The 7475-nt window shown below is 48.1% G+C and overlaps 1 pseudogene; it reads right to left on the bottom strand.

The window, feature by feature from the left end:
- Window positions 1–291: 291 nt before the first annotated feature.
- Window positions 292–4668, bottom strand: LOC123114214 (protein NETWORKED 4B-like; annotated as a pseudogene).
- Between the last annotated feature and the right edge of the window lie 2807 nt (window positions 4669–7475).

Below are 7475 nucleotides of genomic sequence, written 5' to 3' on the forward strand. Positions count from 1 at the left end.
ATGTGTTTGTTGGTTAGTCCTTTGCTTTGTTTGTTGCATTGATTATTACTTACCTGACAGTATTTTGGGCTGGGCAAGCCGTCAAGGGCCGGGCCACACACCCTGGACTGGAAGCCCAGGATTCCGGGCCGGGTCGGCTGGGTAGGCAATTGATCGGGAAAATATGACAAGGAAAACGGTGAGGCATGAGCAAAAATAGAATGTTCTGATGTTTTTTCAGAAAAGACTTCAGCATATTCGCAGAATCAATAACTTCAGACTTGATCAAGAAAAAACTTACAAAAAAGGATATAAATTAATCAATGGCCTCTTTCGCGTGAACTTCATAGGAATTTGCGACAATTTATAGAAACAAAAAGATGCACTAGACCTGGCTTGCACTGGGCTAGCTTCAGCATCTGCCTCCGATTCAGTGAGATTATGAATGATGAATTTCTTCCTGCAGCTTCCTCACCACATCTGGATCATAATACTCTTGAGACATATGCAGGAAAATTCTCTCTTTTCTTGACAAACTCAACTTTTGATTCGAAGATACAAGACTGACTCAGGCATGCCACAGATTGCCGAACTAACATCACCGTTTCAAAGACCAAAACATAGAATTCACCATCTTGAATATATGACAAGAGTGTAACAGAAGTAATAAGAGCAAACGACGACGGACATGATTGCTTTTTTTTTTCCGAGCCAGACATGACTGACATGGTTCTCACATTACATTGCAGTTGCACACAGACATAACAGAGTTCTTCTCACTTGAAAAAGCTACATAACCCATTCGTAAGCACAAAAGGATCTCGGGAACAAGAAGGATGCACTTGGTCAGGCTGCCATCAGCATCAGTGGTCTCCTGTGGCCCTGCTGCAGCATCTCGCGCAGCTGCTGGTACCCGCTGCGGTAATGCTCAAGGGTGAAGCACAGCTGCCTAATTGCCTCACGCTTCCCCTCGGCGCTCTCAGAGATCGCAAGGTTCTGCTTCTCCACAAGTTCCTCAAGCTCAGAAACCCGAGCACGCAGTTCTGACAGGGACTCATGCACAATAGCAGACTCTGCCGATATCTTAGCATGCTCGAGTTGAAGCTGACTAAGGTGGCCATCCATCTGTTTCATCTTTTCATCACGTGCTGTGATGTCAGTTAGTAGAGTGGCCAGCTTGTTATCAACTGTGACTTTCTCTGATAATATCAGTTCAAGCCTGCTTGTAAGATTGGCAAGGTCTTGATTCAGCTCAGAAATATGTTTCTCGCTGTCCATGTATTCTTCTGCCCTGTCAGCATAAGCTTGGTTAAGCTCTGCTTCCATGGATGCCAGCTTGCCTTCGAGAGAGGCATTGGCTTCTGATAGTGTTGAAAGTTCAGCGCTAAGACCAGATTTCTCCAGTGAATGTTTTTCCTCAGAATCACACACCACCCTCTCCAGCTCCTTAATACTGTCCTGGAGTATTGATTTCTCTTGCGAGGCTCTTTCTAGCTGTGCTTCTAGGTTCTTGATGGTTTCTTCTTTCTCCAGTAAAACTTCCTCCAGTTCTGCTTTTGTATTCTTCATTGCTTCTTGCAGCTTCACCACCTCGGAAGCTGAATAATCTAAGCAGCATGCTGCCTCTTCTAGCTCTTCAATCCGAGACCTGAGCTGCAACTTCTCCTGTGACAGTTTTGCTAACTCACCTTCAAAATTTGTGATAACTCCTTGGAGCATTCCAATCTCAGCCTCAAGAGCAGATTTATCATGCAGATAATTCGCTGAAAGTTCTCCAAGCTCCTGCTTGCACTTATCAACTTCAAGATCACGATGCGCCAATTCAATTTCAAACTGCTTAGCTGCTGAGGCCATTGCTTCCTTCAGCCCATCAGTCTCATTTTTGTTCGCCGACAGCGCAGCTTCCAATGCTTCCTTCTCACTGTTGACTTCTTCAAGATCCTCCCGCAGTTTTTCCGTCATGTTCAGACACTTCTGAGATGGTATTCTTTTCCCCCAAAGCATCAAGTTTTCCCCTTGCTTCATGAAGCTCAACTTCAAGCTCAATAATTCTTTGGCTCAAGGCATAAAACATGCTGTTGCCATTTTCCTCTTTGCTTTCATCAAGCTCTGACTCAGACTCTGAAGACGATGAAGACCCATCACTCCCCTTCTTGGATACGTCAGAGCTTACACCAGAGCCAATGGACACATCAAAGCAATCTGATCGAGTTTTTGGCTTTTGCTCTGTAGATGGAGGAGACTGTGTTTCAGAATCTGATTCAGGGGCACCAAAAGAGCCATGTGGCTGCAGTGATGATGGGATATTTTTGCGCAGTTCTCCAGTTACATTGTCGTACCGCTCAGCAAGGGTGCGATACATGCCATAGAATTTTTTGATGTGGGCAACAAGCACAGGTCGTTCTTGGCAATACACTCAGCCTTTTCTGCAGAGGATTCACCTTCCTCCTCAACAAGTCCCAGCATCTCTTTCACTTGCATCTCCATCTCTGTTCAGTTAGAAGAAAGGTTATATTCAGAAAACAGCACCGCATAGCTTGTTAGACTAGAAAAGACTGGAATCATACATGAATGAAGTCCTGCACATCACTATTGTCTAGCAAACAACAATATATCCAAATTTAGATCAAACAAAGTATCTAATTCCAGTATGTAAGACAAGAACAGAACGTCTGAGAAACATTATTCATTACCTTGTAAGTTCTCTGAGAGCCACTTGGAGTTTTCTGGACTAATGTGGCTATCCCACCACCATGAACGGGATTTCCTTAACTGTGACCCTTGAGTTCCTTTCATCTTCACCAGAATATAAGAAAATCCTTTCTCTTATGCAGACCTGATAATGATTCAAATGGATATACAAGTGAGAAAAGGAGAGCAAGATACACACAACAGAAGTGAAGTACTTAAAATAACTCAAACACAAATCTATAAGACAGTTTACTACTACAGAAACCATAAAGCAATTGTCTCAGAATTCATAACAATGTAACACAGGATCAAAGGGGAAATTAAACAAAATGCAGAAACATAAAGTTGCTGGCCAAACAAGATCAGGACTTTACTTCAACCCCGATTGAGTGACCTGCCTGTGCATGGGAAAGATTAGCTAGGGGATATGCAATGATCTGGCCAGCAGAGTACGTCTTTCACACACTACATAGGAAGATCAAGGAAATAACAATCCTTCTCAAATGAGCAAAACTTATATCCTAGTTACGAGTGTATGGCAGGAAGAGCAGATAAATAGGATGCGAAACCCTTGGGGACCAGAGCTGCGGGAAGCCCATGACTGACAATGATTAGCTATCTAAAGAACAGTGACATGGAGTGAAAGACAGTGACATTTTTTTCTGGAAAGGGGAAACGTCGCTCTTCAATAAGCAATTCAAAAATGAATGAATACATGTATGCATGCATGCTATCACAAGGAAACATTAGCAACAATCCATAATGCCAGCTTCCTTAAGACCAAAATGATGAGTATAGCATGTAAACTGGGCAAATAATTAAAGAAGATACAGACAGTGACGTTGATCAGATCTTGTAGCTACCAATTATCCGAGAAGAGAGAACCCTGTTGAGAGAATAAAATGGCTGGCACTTGGGTGTCAAATGTCCAACTGCAAAGGACAGAGCAGCTACATCTATGTGTGCCTGCCTGATAGGTTGGTCCGGCAACTTGATTCAGTGAACGGTGAACAATCTCGGTCAGACAATAAGAATGGACAGCAAACATTGAACCCCACGTTGATCTGAAACTTTGGGATTCAGGCAAGAGGTCGTAAACGTGCAACCAAAAATGCTCCTGTCGACATTATTATTCAAGGTAACAGACCATCAGGAACACTGCTCAATGGATTCGACATTATTGAAGAAGATCCGGGATACACGAAACATGGCGGGGGCACACCTAGATAGTAGACACGTGAGAGCGATATGAAATGAAGAGGGCTATCAGCATGTGAACAGTCCCACTCAGAGCACGAGGGATAATACAACAGATGTAACGCGAAACAACTGGGCTAACACTCGTAACTGAAAGCGGGAATAAAATCGACATAATTTTGTGTGCGTTGGATCTAGGGAAGCAGAAGGTATGATGACATGGAACTAGCTGGTCGTGCACGGGACGCGGCGAACAACATCGCAGCAGAGCCAACACAAGCACGGGGATCAGTTGCATCTTCACAGAGCAGAGCAGACGCTGCAAAACGTGCAGTGCTGTACGGACCGATCTGCCTGTGGCGGAAAAGGAAGACGAAGAGGAACGAAAATTCAGCGGCGGCTACGGGCCTACGACCTCCGGCGACGGGAACGAGGAAGCGCCCAGCCCTCTCCGCCGCTCGTCTCGCCGCGAAAAGGAAAAACAGCATCACGCGCGTTAAAGGAGGAAACGCCGCCGGGATTTACCGATGTTCACCGGAGATAGATCCGATCACCTCGACACGCCCCCCGAGACGCAGCGGCGAGGCTCCGCTCTGCTGCAGCCTGGAGAGATACCGACGCGCGCAGGAATGGAGATGGAGGCCGGGAGCGGGAGGGAGAGAGGTTACGGGAACTCGGTGAGCGCTAAAGCCCAAGAAGGCATCGGGGCGTGGGGGTTTTTAGCGGCGAGTTTACCGTGGTGCCCCTGGGAAGACGGGAGGTTTTCGTTCAAGTTCCAAGCGTTGATGAGCTGGAAGCCACGGGAGAGGGGTAACTGCCAGCTACATTAACGTTGCTGAGTAAATTAGTACGTAGCCGGTTTCGAATGATGGTGGCGCTTCTCTGCGAGGGGACCACATGGGCTGATGGGCGTGGCCCGGCCGGCTGTGGAAGTGGAGATGGAGCCTGTCGCCGGGGAAAGTGGTGGGGCCCACAACCGGTGTGGGAAAGGAAAGCCTCGGATCGCGGCCGCCGCTGCCGGCGGCGGCAGCAGCTTTGGATCCCTCTGGGTCTCGTTGTCGTGGTTGAGCGTGTTTTAGGGGACGCTCGACTGTGTAGAACACAATGATAAATTTTGATAGACTTGTTTGAAAATAAAAGCAAAACGGTGAGGATGCGCTTGGTTTAAAGAGAACACACATGTCGTGCCAATTTTTTGGGGGAAAAACACTGAGAGATTTTTTTCCCTGTGAAAAGTCCTAAGGTCATATATTAAGAGTCGAGTCAATTCCAGACAGGCCCGCGCAACAGTATTTTTCCCCTTCCTTCCAGGTTGCACGTGTGCGGCTCCGGAGGACCTCCAAACCCTAGAAAAAAAAGGCCCCTGATCTCCTTCCCTCGGCCGCTGTCGCGCCGGCGCCGACGGTGGCGGCCGCGCCCGGCCGTTGAAGGCGGTGGGTGCTGGCGGTGCGCCCCGACGGGCCCCCTTCGCGTGGAGGCGGGATGTTACAATGGCTGCGGTGATGTGGCCGGAGGCGCGAAATCTCGGTGGAGCTCGGCAGCGCACGACGGGAGCACGGAGGAGCGTCGGTGCCCGGCGGGGTAGGCAGCAGAGAGGAGGACCAGGGTGGTGTGTCAGCGTGAGCTAGTGGCGGCAGTGTGTGCTCACGACAATGGAGGCGGCGGCGCTGAGGGGGCCCAGGCAGGAAGGAGATCCTAGCAGGCGGCTGGCCACCTCCGCGCCTGTGAGTGTGCGGTGGTGCTTTTCTGGTGGAACCGGCGTCGGAGTTGTTGCGAGATGGGGCGGTCAGATCTGGGTTTCGATTTGGGCCTGAGGGGTTGGTCAGTTGTGTGGTTGTCCCCTGGTGCGAGTGACGACTATCGCGGTGGCTCTGGTCCTTGCCCGAGGTGGTTGGAGGCTGCTGCTCCTCGTCTGGGTTGCTGGTGGAGTTTAGGCCGTGTTCTCTCAGTTGTGCGAGGTGTTGGCGGTCCATGGCGTAGCGGCTTCGGCAACAAGGTGCTACGGTGGCGGCGGTGCAAGGCTTCATGGACGTGCTGCCTCAAACCTCGGAGGTGTGGAGATGTGTGGCCATACGGATGAAAATCCAGTTCGGTTTTTGTCGGGTCCGTGGCGATGGCACCTGTGGGTGCCATTTCCCTCCTTGGAGGCGTCGTCGAGTTATGTGGCCATCTCCCTCGCTCGCTTGGTGTGGGTAGGTGTCTCCGGGCGAAAGCCTAGATTTCGTGCTGGATCGGCACAATGGTGGCGTCATCGACGTCGTCCCTCCGTTGGGGGCATCGTGCTTGGAGACATGATTTGGAGGTCTATGTTGCGCTCCTCCGGCGATCGTCGTCCATGATCGATCTTCTTCGGCGCAATGTACGGCCGCTGCTGGCGAATCCAAGACGGGGCCTTCCTCAGAACGGATCGAGTCCTGCCATCCTCTTGCCTCCTCCTTTTAGGCACAAAGGGGGGATGCACTAGTAGAAAAATGGCCTAATGTGAAGCACATTAATCCCGGTTTGTAACTGAACCGACATTAATGTGACCATTAGTGCCGGTTCCAACGACTAGGCGGGCGGAGCTCATTAGTACCGGTTCATGGTGAACCTTTAGTACCGGTTCGTGGCACGAAATAGTACTAAAGAGGTTGTGGCAGGCTGGGGCCCCACCAGCACCTTTAGTACCGGTTCTTGGCATGAACCGGTACTAGAGTTTTTTAGTTGATTCTTTTTGCAGCTGTTTTTTAGTCCCACCTCGCCAAGCGAGAGGCACTCGGAACGGTTTATAAGCCCCGAGTGCAGAAACGATGAAGGAGAGGCACAATGCTCACCTGCACGTTGCTTAGCTTCAAGCCTTGAGGAAATGGTGTAGACCGCACGGAGCTATCAGGGTTTCGAACGAAAACTACACATAGCTCCGTGCAGTCTACACTATTTTCTCAAGGCCTGAAGATAAGCAACGTGCAGGTGAGCATTGCGCCTCTCTTTCATTTTTAAAATTTATTTTAACTCTGAACATTTTGTGCCTTCATTTGCTATTTTTCATGCATTTACTGATTTGTTTTGAACTGAATGACCCCGAAATTGAAAAACACCACAAATGAACTCCGAAAAGGTTTAAACTTGGCATGATATCATCATTTCACCCACGTAGCATGTGCAAAAAAGTAGAGAGGATTATGGCAAAAACTGGATGCACTTCAATCTCTTTTGAAGTATCAGGGTTTCGGACGAAAACTCATCTGTTACAAAGGCACTTCATTTTTTAAAACTTAATTATTACAACTCCAGACTTTTTGTGTGTTCACTATGCACCATTCAAAGCCACATCATCAACTTTCAACCTTTTCTGCCTTCATTTGCTATTTTTCATGCATTTACTGGTTTGTTTTGAGCTAAATGACCCTGAAATTGAAAAGCACTACAAAAATGAACTCTGAAAAGGTTGAAACTTGGCAAGGTGTCATCATTTCGCCCGCATAACATGTGCAAAAAAGTAGAGGATTACGGCAAAAACTGGATGTACTTCATGTACAAACTGGACAATCTCTTAGGAAGTATCAGGGTTTCGGACGAAAACTCATCTGTTACACCGGCTATTCAATATTTTAATAACTTAGTACAAC

The sequence above is a fragment of the Triticum aestivum genome, chromosome 1B, assembly GCF_018294505.1.
Source record: "Triticum aestivum cultivar Chinese Spring chromosome 1B, IWGSC CS RefSeq v2.1, whole genome shotgun sequence".
NCBI lineage: Eukaryota > Viridiplantae > Streptophyta > Magnoliopsida > Poales > Poaceae > Triticum > Triticum aestivum.